This window comes from Tachyglossus aculeatus, chromosome 3 (assembly GCF_015852505.1).
Source record: "Tachyglossus aculeatus isolate mTacAcu1 chromosome 3, mTacAcu1.pri, whole genome shotgun sequence".
In the NCBI taxonomy this organism is placed as follows: domain Eukaryota; kingdom Metazoa; phylum Chordata; class Mammalia; order Monotremata; family Tachyglossidae; genus Tachyglossus; species Tachyglossus aculeatus.
The window spans coordinates 7,238,448-7,254,579 of record NC_052068.1 but is presented as its reverse complement, the minus strand read 5'-3'; the positions used below and the strand labels follow the sequence as shown (position 1 = coordinate 7,254,579).

The 16,132-nt window shown below is 48.6% G+C and overlaps 1 protein-coding gene across 11 annotated transcripts in view; it reads right to left on the bottom strand.

The window, feature by feature from the left end:
* The window catches only part of JAKMIP3 (Janus kinase and microtubule interacting protein 3), a 199,181-nt gene extending 198,039 nt beyond the window's left edge, over positions 1–1,142 (bottom strand). For all 11 annotated transcript variants that reach the window (XM_038743751.1, XM_038743753.1, XM_038743756.1 and 8 more), the window contains exon 1: positions 905–1,142. The gene's annotated coding sequence lies outside the window, so the exon portion shown is untranslated. The remainder of the gene's footprint in view (positions 1–904) is intronic.
* Positions 1,143–16,132: the final 14,990 nt, after the last annotated feature.

Genomic DNA, 16,132 nt, shown 5'->3' with positions numbered 1-16,132 from the left:
CATATCCCCGTGGCCTCCATCATCTTCAGCAGCAGAAAAAATCAGCCCAGCCCCTAAAGACCTCAGGAAACGTTGGTCTAGGCTCCTCCTTCACCGTTTGGACACTTCTCTCTCCAGCAAAGCTAAGACCCCTCATTCCAGGGTGAAAATTACTTAGGATCAAAGCAGTCGATGCATAGGAGGGGGGAAAAAAGTTAAAAATAGCCAGGCCCCAAAGCCAGTGACATTCATCCTTAAATGACAAGGTCAGAAAAAGATATCGGATTCTCCTTTTGGGGAAAGTAGCCCCACGATCTCATCAGGTCAAGATTTAAATTCGATTTCCCCAACGTGGCTCCATTTCCCCCAGTGGCCCCGCTTCCCCCAAGGAGATCTGATACAAAGAAAAACCTCGTCGAACGGAAAACAGAACCATCCGAGGGGAAAGGAGTGTTCAACTGAAATGCAATTTGGGTTTCACGGTAAACTGTCTGAATTGGCTAGTTGGGTCGGCCGGTCCCCTCCAAAACACCCCCTTAACCCAACTAAATTGAGCGATCAGGCCGGCGATGGAATCCAAACCAATGACGAGAGCTGTTTTTAACTGGATGAAAAATAAACCCACAGGAATAATGCCTTCCCCTAAAGAAATCTTTGCCCGGTATACAGATAAGCAGAAATATCTTTGAAGTAATTAAAAAATCAGACTTGAAATTAAAAAAAAAAAACCCTCATTGGTCTCACGACTGTTCTCGATATTCATTCCGGATTTTAAATAGCATCTAGGCAGAGAGACGCCCAACATTAATTAGCAGGAAAAACGAGCTTAATTGAAATGTACGACCACGACACGCTGCTTCCAGAAAAGGAAACTTTGCTTTTAATCTACCGGGTTAAGCATCGGATGACAGAAAACGGTCCATACCTTAGAACGTAACGGGAAACTGGGATGGATCAAAGCCACAGTTCTCATCGAATGATGGTAGGGATCGGAATATTTTTCCATCGTTCGTCTGGCTCCCAGGCCTACAGCATAATGCAGTATGGATGCAGAGAGAGAGAGAGAGAGGGAGAGACAGAGAGACAGACAGAGAGGAGAGAGAGAGCACACACAGTTGCAGGTGAGAACTGAATTCACTAGCAGAGACCCTGGCAATTCAATCCAACAGATTTCCTGTAGGTGGGAGAGAGGAAAGGAGGAAGGGAGGAAAGAGAGGAGCTGGGGTGGGGGGGAAGAATGGAGCTGAGAGGGAGGGAGGGAGGGAGGAAAAGAGGGAGGGGAGAGAGGGAGGGAGGGAGGAAAGGGGGGAGAGGAGGAAAAGTGGAGGGGAAGAGAGGGAGGGGGAGAAGAGAGAGAAGGGGAGAAAAGAGGGAAGGGGTGAAAAGAGGGAGGGGGAAGGGGGAGAAGAGAAGGAGGGGAGAAAAGAAGGAGGGGAAAGAGAGGGAGGGGGAGAAGGTAGGGAGGGGGAGAAGGTAGGGAGGGGGAGAAGGTAGGGAGGGGGAGAAGAGAGGGAGGAGGAGAAGAGGGGGAGGGGAGAAAAGGAGGGGAAAGAGAGGGAGGGGGAGGAGAGGGAGGGGAGGAGGGAAAGGGAGGAGGGGAAGGGGAGGGGGAGGGGGAAGGGAGGAGGGGAAGGGGAGGGGAGAGGGGGAAGGGAGAAGGGGAGGGGGAGGGGGAAGGGAGGAGGGGAGGGGGAAGGGAGGAGGGGAAGGGGAGAGGGGAAGAGTGGGAGAAGGGGAGGAGGAAGGGGGAAGAGAGGGAGGGGGAGAGGGGGAGAAGGGGGGAGGGGAGAGGGGGGAGAGAGGGAGGGAGGGGGAAGTGGAAAGGGTGGGAGGGGGAGAAGGGGGAGGGGGAGAAGGGGGAAGGGGGGAGGGGGAGAAGATGGAGGGGGGAGAGAGGGAGGGAAGAAGGGGGAGGGGAGAGAGGGAGGGGGAGAGGGGGAGAAGGGGGAGGGGGAGGGGGGAGGGGGAGAAGGGGGAGGGGGAGGGGCTGAAGGGGAGGGGGAGAGGGGGAGAAGAGGAAGGGGGTAGGGGGAGAAGGGGAGGGGGAGAGGGGAGAAGGGGGAGGGGGAGAGAGGGAGAGGGAGAAGGGGAAGGGGGAGAGAGGGAGGGGGGAAGGGGGAGGGGGGGAAGGAGGAGAAGGGGAAGGGGAAAGGGCGGGAGGGGGAGAAGGGGAGAAGAGAGGGAGAATGGGGGGAGGGGGCGTCAAGGGCGGGGCCCAGCGCGGGTTTGGGGCCGGGGGAGGGGGGGAAGGGAGGGGAGGGGCGGGGCGATGGCCGCGGTCGGGCGCCCCCTGCCCGTCGGCCTGGGCACTGCCGCCGGGAGCCGCCGGGAGCGACTCGGGAGCCCCTCGGGAGCCCCTCGGGAGCCCCTCGGGCCCCACGGCAACGGCCAAGGGCCTGGGTTCTAATCCCGCCGCCGGCACACCGCCGACGGGGGGCCCGGGGGACCCCGGAAAGTGGCGGCACTGCTCTGGCCCGCAGTTCTCTCGGCTGGAAAACAAGGATTGAGACCGGGAGCTCCTCGTGGGACACGGGCAGGCTCCAACCCCATTTCTTCCTATCCACCCCAGCGCCTAGCACAGGGCCTGGCACGTACTAACTAACTGCTACACAAACATGATAACAGTAATAGTTATAATAAAGACGATTGAACAATGATTACATTCCATTACTCAATATTATATTCAATAGTCCTACTGTATCATCATTATTATGTGACCAGCACTCCTCCAAAAAAGTCATTGCCACCCCCCACCATTATTAATAATAATAATGAGAATGAGAAACAGCGTGGCTCAGTGGAAAGAGCACGGGCTTGGGAGTCAGAGGTCGTGGGTTCAAATTCCGACCACCACTTTATTCATTCATTCATTCATTCAATCGTATTTATTGAGCACTTACTGTGTGCAGAGCACTGGATTAGGTGCTCAGGAAGTACCACTTTGCTCTGTGGCTTTGGGCAAGTCATTTCTCTGAGCTTCAGTTCCCTCATCTGTAAAATGGGGATGAAGACTGTGAGCCCCACGAGGGACAACCTCATCACCTTGTATCCTCCCCAGGGCTTAGAACAGCACTTTACACGTAGTAAGCGCTTAACAAATACCATCATCACTATTATTATTATTTATTATGGCATTTGTTAAGCACTTACTATGTGCCAGGCACTGCACTAAGCACTACGCTCTGCCATCATCATCATCCCGGGCAGCCCCAGCAACCAAGAGTCCCGGGGCCTATGAAGCCCAGACCCTGCCAACCGGGACAGGCTGCAATGGGCGGGAAAGGACTGGCAGCACCAACCACATGCCCGAAAGACACCAGGGCATCCATCAGTCCCCTCCTGATTCATTCAGTCATATTTATTGAGCGCTTACTGTGTGCAGATCACTGGACTAAGCGCTTGGGAAGTACAAGCTGGCAACATATAGAGACGGTCCCTACCCAGCAATGGGCTCACAGTCTAGAAGGGGGAGACAGGCAACAAAACAAAACATGGAGACAGGTGTCAAAATAGAACAAATAGAAGTAGAGCTCTATTCACATCATTAACAAAATAAATACAATTGTAAATATGTACAAGTAAAATAAACAGAATAATAAATCTGTACAAATATATATGCAAGTGCTGTGGGGAGGGGAAGGAGGTAGGGCCGGGGGGATGCTTTCCCGGCTCCCCCTGAAAAAAAAATAAAACGTTTATCTACGTCTGCTGGGCAAAGGTCAGGGATCCATTACTACTTCAAACTAAGGCTAATTGCAATCCAACCAGAATTTTAATCTTTTTTTGTGGCTTTTTTTATGGCATGTGCCGGGCTCTGTTCTAAGCACTGGGGTGGATACGAGTCAATCGGGGTGGGACACAGTCCCTGTCCCACATGGGGCTCACGGACTAGCGCCCATTTTACAGATGAGGGAACTGAGGCCCAGAGAAGTGAAGCAACTTGCCCAAGGTCACATGCCAGACAGGTGGTGGGGCCGGGATTGGAACCCAGGTGATGATGATGGTATTTTTTAAGCACTTACTGTGTGCCAAGCACTGTTCTAAGTGCTTGGGGAGAAGCAAGGTGATCAGGTTGTCCCATATGGGGCTCACAGTCTTCATCCTCATTTTACAGGTGAGGAAACTGAGGCCCAGAGAAGTGAAGTGACTTGCCCGAAGTTACACAGCTGATAAATGCCAGAGTCATAATTAGAACACATGACCTCTGACTCTTCCTTCTAACTCCCAGGCCCGGGCTCTATCCACTGGACCATGCTGCTTCATTCATTCATTTGTATTTATTGAGCGCTTACTGTGTACAGAGCACTGTACTAAGCGTTTGGAAAGTATAATTCAACAATTCTGAGCGAAGAAGGCCAGCCACAGTTTCCATCTGGCCTTCTTTTACAAAAGCCACAAACCTCATCTTCCCTAAAGAACCCCACTGCACTTAAGTATACATCTGCTATTTTATTTATTTGTATTGATGTCTGTCTCCCCGCCCCCGCCTAGACTGTGAGCTGAGTAGAGAAGCAGCGTGGCTTAGTGGAAAGAGCCCGGATTTGGGAGTCAGAAGATGTGGGTTCTAATCCCGCCTCTGGCACTTATCAGCTGTGTGACTTGGGGCAAGTCACTTCACTTCTCTGGGCCTCAGTGACCTCATCTGGAAAATGGGGATGAAGACTGTGAGCCCCATGTGGCACAACCTGATTACCTTGTATTTACCCCAGTGCTTAGAACGGTGGTTGGCACATTGTAAGCGCTTATCAAATAACATTATTATTATTGTTATTATTATGTGGGCAGGGAATGGTACTGTTCATTGTTGTATTGTACTTTTCCAAGTGCTCTTGAGTAGTTTTCAGTGTTCTGCACCCAGTAAGCGCTTAATAAATACGATTGAATGAATGCATGTTCGTTTTCCAGGGCGATGGCACACAGCACCTGTATATATGTATATATGGTTGTACATATTTATTACTCTATTTATTTATTTATTTATTTATTTTACTTGTACACTTCTATCCTACTTATTTTATTTTGTTGGTATGTTTGGTTCTGTTCTCTGTCTCCCCCTTTTAGACTGTGAGCCCACTGTTGGGTAGGGACTGTCTCTATGTGATGCCAATTTGTACTTCCCAAGCGCTTAGTACAGTGCTCTGCACATAGTAAGCGCTCAATAAATACGATTGATTGATTGATTGATTGATTGAATGAATGAATGAATGAATGAATGAATGAATATCGATTCTCCCCCCCCCCCCCCCCCTTGGTTCCTCGCCGTTGCAGGTTTGTCCCACGGGCAGCAGGGGGCGGTGCCGAGCTGCAGCAAGAACTTCATTCATTCATTAAATTCATTCATTCAATTACTGAGCAATTACTGTGTGCAGAGCATTGGACTAAGCGCTTGGAAAGTACAATTCGGCAACAGATAGAGACAGTCCCTACCCAACAACAGGCTCACAGTCTAGAAGGAGGGAGGCAGACAACATTATTATAGCTTTAATTCTATTTATTGTGATATAATAATAATGATGGCATTTGTTAAGCGCTTACAACGTGCAAAGCACTGTTCTAAGCGCTGGGGGGGATACAAGGTGATCAGGTTGCCCCACGTGGGACTCACAGTCTTAATCCCCATTTTACAGATGAGGTAACCGAGGCACCGAGAAGTTAAGTGACGCCCAAAATCACACAGCTGACACGTGGCGGAGCTGGGATTAGAACCCATGACCACTGACTCCCAAGCCCGGGCTCTTCCCACTGAGCCACGCAGCCTCTGCCTCCCCCTTCTAGACTGTGAGCCCGTTGTTAGGTAGGGACCGTCTCTGTTGCCGACTTGTACTTCCCAAGCGCTTAGTACAGTGCTCTGCACACCGTAAGTGCTCAATAAATATGATTGAATGAATGAATGAATGAACAACAAAACAAGGAGGCCTCCATTTTTTTTAATGGTATCTGTTAAGCGCTTACTACATGCGAGGCGCTGTGGGAGGTACAAGTTAATCAGGTTGGACACAGTCTCTGTCCCACATAGAGCTCACAGCCTGAATTCCCATGAGGTAACTCCTACCATGTTAATCTAAGCCCTTCTCCTCTCCCTCCTTAGTTACTGTGTGATGATGATGATGATGGTATTTGTTAAGCGCTTACTATGCGTGACACACTGTTCTAAGCGCGCGGGGGGACACAAGGTGATCAGGTTGTCCCCCATGGGGCTCACAGTCTTCATCCCCATTTTACAGATGATGTAACTGAGGCCTAGTGAAGTGCCTTGAGTGCCTTGCCCAAAGTCAAGCTTCCTGGCTGACCTCTGTGCCTCCTGTCTCTCCCCACTCCACTCCCCACTTCACACCACTGCCCGCTTCATTTTTCTTCAAAAATGTTCAGGACACGTCACCCCGCTCCTCAAGAACCTCCAGTGGTTGCCCATCCACTGGCCTAGTGGACAGAACACCAGCCTGGGAGTCAGAGGGTGTGGGTTCTAATCATGGCTCTGCCACATGTCTGCTGTGTGACCTGGGGCAAGTCACTTCACTTCTCTGTGCCTCGGTTACCTCATCTGTAAAATGGGGATTAAAACTGTGAGTCCCATGGGGGACAGGGACTGTGTCCAACTTGCCTACCAGTACTATAGAACAGCGTTGGCACATTGTAAACGCTGAACGGGCCTTGGAGTCCGTGGTCATGAGTTAAAATCTTGGCTCCGCCACTTGTCAGCTGTGTGACTTTGGGCAAGTCATTTAACTTCTCCGTGCCTCAGTTACCTCATCTGTAAAATGGGGATTAAGACTGTGAGCCCCACGTGGGACAACCTGATCACCTTGTAACCTCCCCAGCACTTAGAACAGTGCTTTGCACATAGTAAGCGCTTAATAAATGTGTTAAAAAGGTACCAAAGTTACTATTATTAGCTCCATAGCTAATAAAAACTCCTCACCATTGGCTTCAAAGCTGTCCATCCCCTCGCCCCCTCCTACCTCACCTCCCTTCTCTCCTTCTCCAGCCCAGCCCGCACCCTCCACTCCTCTGCCACCACTAACCTCCTCACTGGGCCTCGTTCTCGCCTGTCCCGCCATCAACCCCCGGCCCACATCTTTCCCCTGGCCTGGAACTCCCTCCCTCCTCAATTCTGACCGAAAACCACTCTCCCCCACTCCAGAGCCTTACAGAAGGCCCATCTCCTCCAAGAGCAGGGATAATGGAGAAGGGAGAGGGAGCAGAGGAAAAGAGGCCTTAATCAGGGAAGGCTTCTTGGAGGAGATGTTCATTCAAGCATAATTATTGCATGCTTATGGTGCGCAGAGCACTGTATTAAGCGCTTGGGACGTACAACTTGGCAACGGATAGAGACAATCCCTACCCAACAACGGGATCACTGACCTTAATAATACTCTGAGGATGGAGAGACGGGAGGTCTGGCGTCTATGGAGGGGGAGGGATTTGCAGGGTAGGGGGAGGATTTGGGAAAGGGTTTGGCAGTGAGATAGATGAGATCGGGGCCCAGGGAGTAAACTGAGGCTAGAGGAGTGGAGTGTGAAGGGCTGGGCTGGAGGAGGAGGTCGGTGAGGTGGGATGGTGGAAAGAGCACGGGCTCGGGAAGGGAGGTAGGGCATCCCCCGGGCCTGGAATGCCCTCACTCTGCCCATCCGCCAAGCTAGCTCTCTTCCTCCCTTCAAGGCCCTACTGAGAGCTCACCTCCTCCAGGAGGCCTTCCCAGACTGAGCCCCTTCCTTCCTCTCCCCCTCGTCCCCCTCTCCATCCCCCCATCTTACCTCCTTCCCTTCCCCACAGCACCTGTATATATGTATATATGTTTGTACATATTTGTTACTCTATTTATTTATTTTACTTGTACGTACCTATTCTATTTATTTTATTTTGTTACTATGTTTGGTTTTGTTCTCTGTCTCCCCCTTTTAGACTGTGAGCCCGCTGTTGGGTAGGGACTGTCTCTATATGTTGCCAACTTGTACTTCCCAAGCGCTTAGTACAGTGCTCTGCACACAGTAAGCGCTCAATAAATACGATTGATGATGATGATGATGATGAGGTAGGAGGGAGGCTCAGACCCGGGACAGACCGAACCCTCTTCCTCTTGCTGGGTGGCCTTGGGCAGATCACTGAACTTCTTGGGGCCTCCAATTCCTCATCCGTAAAAAGGGGATCAATCCGTCGACCGATCAATGGTATTTATTGAACACTTACTGTGTGCATCATCATCAACATCAATCGCATTTATTGAGCGCTTACTGTGTGCAGAGCACTGTACTAAGCTCTTGGGGAGTACAAGTTGGCAACATACTGTATTACGCGCCGTGGCCTAGTGGCAAGAGTGCAGAGTTGGGAGTCGGAGGATGTGAGTTCTAATCCCCGCTCCGCCATTTGCCAGCTGAGGGGCAAGAGAAGCAGTGTGGCTCAGTGGAAAGAGCCCGAGCTTGGGAGCCAGAGGTCAGGAGTTCTAATCCCGACTCAGCCACTTGTCAGCTGGGGGACTTTGGGCAAGTCCCTTCACTTCTCTGGGCCTCAGTTACTTCATCTGTAAAATGGGGATTAAGACTGTGGGCCCCCCGTAGGACAACCTGATCACCTTTATCCCCCCTAGCCCTTAGAACAGTGCTAAGCACATAGTAAGCACTTAACAAATGCCATCATCATCATCAGAAGATCACGGGTTCTAATCCCGGCTCTGCCACTTGTCTGCTGTGTGACTTTGGGCAAGTCACTTTACTTCTCTAGGCCTCAGTGACCTCATCTGTAAAATGGGGATAGAGACTGTGGGCCTCATGTGGGACAGAGACTGGGTCCAATCTGATTTGCTTGTATCCACCCCAGTGCTTAGTACAGTGCCTAGACCATAGTAAATGCTTAACAAATACCATAATTATTATTAATTTTTATCAACTTCTCTGTGCCTCTGTTACCTCATCTGTCAAATGGGGATGAGGACTGGGAGCCCCACGTGGGACAACCTGATGACCTTGTATGTACCCCAGTGCTCAGAACAGTGCTTGAACACATAGTAAGTACTTAAATACCATCATTATTATTATTATTCAACTCAAGAACAGAACAGACACATTCCCTGTCCACATCGAGCTTACAGTCTAGAGGATAAAATGGAGGAGGAGCCCGATCTCTCCATAAATGGTATTTACTGAGCGCTTACCTCACACAGAGCCTTGCGCAGAGCACTTGGGAGAGTACAATTAGAGTAAGGAGACACAATCCCTGCCTTTCAGGAGCTGACCTTCTAAGTGGGGAGAGAAGAGAGAGGAATTAAAATAAATTACAGATCCGGGAAGCAACTTAGAATAAATATCTGTACAAAAATGGGGTGGTGGGGGTGATTTACCTAAGTGTTTAGGGTGTGGGAGTAAGTGGTTGCGTGACACAGTAGGGAGGGAGAATCAATCAATCAATCAATCAATCGTATTTATTGAGCGCTTACTATGTGCAGAGCACTGTACTAAGCGCTTGGGAAGTACAAATTGGCAACACATAGAGACAGTCCCTACCCAACAGTGGGCTCACGGTCTAAAAGGGGGAGACAGAGAACAGAACCAAACATAACTACAAAATAAAATAAATAGGATAGAAATGTACAAGTAAAATAAATAAATAAATAAATAAATAGAGTAATAAATATGTACAACCATATATACATATATACAGGTGCTGTGGGGAAGGGAAGGAGGTAAGACGGGGGGATGGAGAGGGGGACGAGGGGGAGAGGAAGGAAGGGGCTCAGTCTGGGAAGGCCTCCTGGAGGAGGTGAGCTCTCAGCAGGGCCTTGAAGGGAGGAAGAGAGCTAGCTTAGAATGGGGAGGGGGGCAGTGAGAGTGGGATTCAGGAAGACTTCCTGGAGGAGATGTGATTTATGTGATTTCAGTAGGGCTTTCAGGATGGGGAGATTGTCGGAAAGATAAGAGAAGGCGGGGAGCTCCAGGCAAGAGGAAGGACATGAGAAGGGGATCAGTGGTGAGAGCAACCAGAGCTCAGCAATTTTATTTAATGAGAGCTTACAGTGTACATATTTATTACTCTATTTATTTATTTATTTATTTATTTATTTTACTTGTACATTTCTATCCTATTTATTTTATTTTGTTGGTATGTTTGGTTCTGTTCTCTGTCTCCCCCTTTTAGACTGTGAGCCCACTGTTGGGTAGGGACTGTCTCTATGTGTTGCCAATTTGTACTTCCCAAGCGCTTAGTACAGTGCTCTGCACATAGTAAGCGCTCAATAAATACGATTGATTGATTGATTGATTGATTGCAGAGCACTGTACTAAGAGCTTGGCTAATGCTGACCTTCTAGTTGTACCTCAATCTCGCCTGACTCAGCGCCAACCCCGGCCCACGTCCTGCCTCCAGCCCGGAACGCCCTCCCTCCCTCCCTCCTTCGCTGCTTAGAGAAGCAGCGTGGCTCAGTGGAAAGAGCACGGGCTTTGGAGTCAGAGGTCATGGGTTCAAATCCCAGCTCCGCCTCTTGTCAGCTGTGTGACTTTGGGCAAGTCACTTCACTTCTCTGGGCCTCAGTTACCTCATCTGTAAAATGGGGACTGTGAGTCCCCCATTGGACAACCTGAGCACTTGTAACCTCCCCAGTGCTTAGAACAGTGCTTTGCTCATAGTAAGCGCCTAATAAATGCCATTATTATTATTATTAAATCCCACAGACATTGACTGTCCCCCTCTTCAAAACCTTACTGAAGGCCCATCTCCTCCAAGAGGCCTTCCCTGACTAAGCCCCACTTTCTGTCTTCTCCTGCTCCCTTCTGCATTGCCCTGACTTGCTCCCTTTATGCATCCCCTCTCTCCTGCCCCACACCACTTATGTCTACATGTGGCTCAGTGGAAAGTGCATGGGCTTTGGAGTCAGAGGTCGTGGGTTCAAATCCCAGCTCTGCCAATTGTCAGCTGTGTGACCTTGGGCAAGTCACTTAACTTCTCTGGGCCTCAGTTACCTCACCTGGAAAATGGGGATTAAGACTGTGAGCCCCCCACCGTGGGACAACCTGATCACCTTGTAACCTCCCCAGCACTTAGAACAGTGCTTTGCACATAGTAAGCACTTAATAAATTCCATTATTATTATTATTATTATTATTATTTATTCATATTAATGTCCGTTTCTCCCCACCCCCCCAGACTGTCAGCTCATTGTGGGCAGGGAATGTGTCCGTTTATTGTTGTATTGTCCTCTCCCAAGCACTTAGTCCAGTGCTGTGCATTCATTCATTCATTCATTCAATCGTATTTATTGAACGCTTACTGAGTGCACAACAGCAAGCATTCAATAAATATGACTGAATGAACGAATGAATGATAAGGTTGGTGTTAGAACGAAGTGGGCAAGCTGCTATGGAGTGGGAGAGGAGTGAGGAGTAGGGAGGCAGAGAGCACTGACGGAGCACTGATTAAGCGCTTAGTATAGTCCTCTGCACACAGTATATGCTCAATAAATACGATTGAATGACCTCAAATCAGATGGTGAGGAGTTACTGTTTGAGGAGGAAGGGGTGGGGGAAACTTTGGAGGCTCTTGAGGAGTGGGCAAATGGTTTTAGAACTTTTTTTAGAGAACAATTTTTTTTTTTAGAACAGTTTTGTAGAAAAATGATCGGGGCAGCAGAGTGAAGTGGGGACTGGAGAGGGGAGAGACAGGAGGCCGGGAGGGCAGTTAGGAGGCTGAGGCAGTAGTAGAGATGGGAGAGGAGAAAGCAGCATGGCTAAATGGAAAGAGCCTGGGCTTTGGAATCAGTGGTCATGGGTTCAAATCCCAGCTCTGCCAATTGTCAGCTGGGTGCCTTTGGGCAAGTCACTTAACTTCTCTGGGCCTCAGTTACTTCATCTGTAAAATGGGGATGAAGACTGTGAGCTCCCCGTGGGACAACCTGATCACCTTGTAGCCTCTCCAGCGCTTAGAACAGTGCTTTACACATAGTAAGTGCTTAATAAATGCCATTATTATTATTACTATTAAATGTTTGAACCCATGCAGTGGCAGTTTGGATGGAGAGGAAGGGGCTCAGTGTGGGATATAGACTATGCTGATCTCTTAACCTTACACCTTCTTCAGTGCTTAATAATAATGATAATAATAATAATAACAATTGTGGTATGTGTTAAGCACTTACTATATGCCAGGCACTGTACTAAGCGCTGGGATGAATAGAGCCAAATCGGGTTGGACACAGTCCCTGTCCCACACGGGGCTCACAATCTTAGCCCCCATTTTACAGATGAGGTAACTGAGGCCTGGAGAAGTGAAGTGACTTGCCCAAGGTCACACAGCAAACAAGTGGCAGAGCCAAGATTAGAACCCAGGACCTTCTGACTCCCAGGCCCGGCTCTATCCACTATGCCATGCTGTTGACACTTAGAATTAATAATAATAATAATAATGGTGGAATTTGCTAAGCGCTTACTATGTGCCAAGCACTGTTCTAAGCACTGGGGTCATCAGGTTGTCCCAAGTGAGGCTCACAGTCTTCATCCCCTTTTGACAGATGAGGTCACTGAAGTACAGAGAATCAATCAATCAATCAATCATATTTATTGAGCGCTTACTGTGTGCAGAGCACTGTACTAAGCGCTTAAGTGAAGTGACTTGCCCCAAGTCACACAGCTCATAAGTAGCAGGCCCAGAATTAGAACCCACAACCTCTGACTCCCAACCCTGGGCTCTTGCCACTCAGCCATGCTGCTTCTCCTATATAATTGTAATAATAATAGCAATAATAGGAGATAATTGCTATTATTATTACAATTATCATTGTTGTTTTTGTTAAGAAGAATCTTGCAGAGGTTTCAGTTCATTATTTTGAACTAAGGACCCTGCCGTTTTGCCCTGGAAGGAAAGGATTGGGTGAAAGGATTGTGAAAGCTGTGAGAAAAAGAAATCAATCCTTCGGTCATTGGTATTTCTTGAGTCCTCATTAGCAGAGCGCCAGTCTAAGTGCTAAGAATACTGAGAATAGTAATTACGATATTTGTTGAGCACTTACTTGGTGACAATAATAATTGTGGCATTTGTTAAGTGCTGAAGAAGCACTGAGAAGCAACGTGGCTTAGTGGCAAGAGCCCGGGCTTGGGAGTCAGAGGTCGTGGGTTCTAATCCCAGCTCCGCCACTCGTCTGCTCACATGGCCTTGGGCAAATCATTTGTATTGGTTGAGCGCTTACTGTGTGCAGAACACTGTACTACATGCTTAGAAGTGTACGATAGGAGTGTACCTGTATATATGTTTGTACATTTTTATTACTCTATTTATTTATTTATTTATTTTGCTTGTACATATCTATTCTATTTATTTTATTTTGTTAGTATGTTTGGTTTTGTTCTCTGTCTCCCCCCTTTTAGACTGTGAGCCCACTATTGGGTAGGGACTGTCTCTGTATGTTGCCAACTTGTACTTCCCAAGCGCTTAGTACAGTGCTCTGCACACTGTAAGCGCTCCATAAATACGATTGATGATGATAGAACAATACAGCCGACACCTTCCCTGCCCACAGTGAGTTTACAGTCTTGTGACAAGTCACTTGACTTCTCTGCACCTCAGTTCCCTCATCTGTAAAATGGAGATTAAGACTGGGAGCCCCCTGTGGGACAGGGGCTGGGTCTGGCCTGTTTAGCTTGTATAATAATAATAATAATGATGGTATTTGTTAAGCGCTTATTATGTGCATAACACGGTTCTCAGAGCTGGGTTACATACAAGGTAATCCGGTTGTCCCACGTGGGGCTCACAGTCTACATCCCCATTTTACAGATGAGGTCACTGAGGCACAGAGAAGTTAAGTGACCTGCCCAAGGTCTCACAACAGACACTTGGTGGAGCCGGGATTTGAACCCATGACCTTCATGACTCAGAAACCCAGGCTCTTTCCATTAAGTCACGCTGCTTTTCAATTATGGTATTTGTTCAGCACTTACTATGTGCCAGGCACTGTGCTAAGCGCTGGAACAAGCAGATTGGGTTGGACACAGTCCCTGTCCTATGTGGAGCTCACATTCTCCATTCACCTTTTACTGATATGGTTACCGAGGCCCAGAGAAGTAAAGTGACTTGCCTAAGGTCACACAGCAGACAAGTGGTGGAGCCAGGATTAGAACCCACAACCTTCTGTCTCCCAGCCTATATCTACTCCAGTGCTTAGTAGAGTGCCTGGCACATAGAACTTAACAAAGTACAGCATGGCTCAGTGGAAAGAGCATGGGCTTTGGAGTCAGAGGTCATGGGTTCGAATCCTGACTCCGCCACGTGTCTGCTGTGTGACCTTGGGCAAGTCACTTAACTTCTCTGAGCCTCAGTTCCCCCATCTGTAAAATGGGGATTAAGACTGTGAGCCCCCCGTGGGACAACCTGATCACCTTGTATCCCCCTCAGCGCTTAGAACAGTGCTTTGCACATAGTAAGCGCTTAACAAATACCATTATTATTAGTATTAAAGTACAGTAAAAAAAAAAAAGGCTATCAGGATTCATTTCTGCCCCTCTAAGAAACTCTTCCAACTCAACGGACTTTGAGCATTCATTCATTCATTCAATCATATTTATTGAGTGCTTACTGTGTGCAGAGCACTGTACTAAGCGCGTGGGATGTTCAAATCGGCAACATATAGAGACGGTCCCTACCCAACAACGGGCTCACAGTCTCAGCCAGCATCCTTGGAGCAGGCCTTCAGGATTGACTGTATGCCGATGTGACTGTGTGTTGGAGTCCCCACACCCAAGGAGACGTGCAAATGACTGTAAATCATCTCACTGAATCATCCGGGCGCTAAAAGCTGATGCTATGTCTCAAGAAAACTCAAGGTGTTGGCTTCCAAGCTGTCCATCCCCTCGCCCTCACCTCCCTCACCTCCCTTCTGTCCTTCTCCAGCCCAGCCCGCACCCTCCGCTCCTCTGCCTCCGCTCACCTCCTCCCCGGGCCTCATTCTCGCCTGTCCCACCGTCGACCCCCGGCCCACATCCTCCCCCTGGCCTGGAATGCCCTCCCTCCGCACATAATAATAATAATGATGGCATTTATTAAGCGCTTACTATGTGCCAGGCACTGTTCTGAGCGCTGGAGAGGTTACAAGGTGATCAGGTTGTCCCACGTGGGGCTCACAGTCTTAATCCCCATTTTCCAGATGAGGGAACTAAGGCCCAGAGAAGTGAAGTGACTTGCCCAAAGTCACCCAGCTGACAAGTGGCGGAGCCGGGATTTGAACCCATGACCTCTGATTTCAAAGCCCGGGCTCTTACCGCTGAGCCACGCTGCTTCTCTTAAGCACATCCGCCAAGCTAGCTCTCTTCCTCCCTTCAAAGCCCTACTGAGAGCTCACCACCTCCAGGAGGCCTTCCCAGAATGAGCCTCCCCTTTTCCTCTCCTCCTCCCATCCCCCCTGCCCTACCCCCTTCCCCTCCCCACAGCACTAGTGTATATTTGTAGATATTTATTGCTCTATTTTATTAATGATGTGTCTATAGCTATAATTCCATTTATCTATTCTGATGGTATTGACACCTGTCTACTTGTTTCGTTTTATTGTCTGTCTCCCCCCTGTAGACTGTGAGCCTGTTGTTGGGTAGGGACTGTCGCTATCTGTTGCCGAATTGTACTTTCTAAGTGCTTAGTACAGTGCTCTGCACACAGCAAGCACTCAATAAATACGATTTAATGAATGAATATCACTGCTGAGAGCTCACCTCCTCCAGGAGGCCTTCCCAGACTGAGCCCCTTCCTTCCTCTCCCCCTCGTCCCCATCTTACCTCCTTCCCTTCCCCACAGCACCTGTATATATGTATATATGTTTGTACATATTTATTACTCTATTTATTTATTTATTTTACTTGTACATATCTATTCTATTTATTTTATTTTGTTAGTATGTTTGGTTTTGTTCTCTGTCTCCCCCTTCTAGACTGTGAGCCCACTGTTGGGTAGGGACTGTCTCTATATGTTGCCAACTTGTACTTCCCAAGCGCTTAGTACAGTGCTCTGCACACAGTAAGCACTCAATAAATATGATTGATTGATTGATTGATTGATTGATTGATTGAAAACCAGACACAACCAAATACTCACCTGGGCAGCACACAGCTGAACGCGGGCACGGAATTCTGCTACCCAGGCAGCACACTGACCAGTGATGCGATGACAGAAAAGCAAATAATAATAA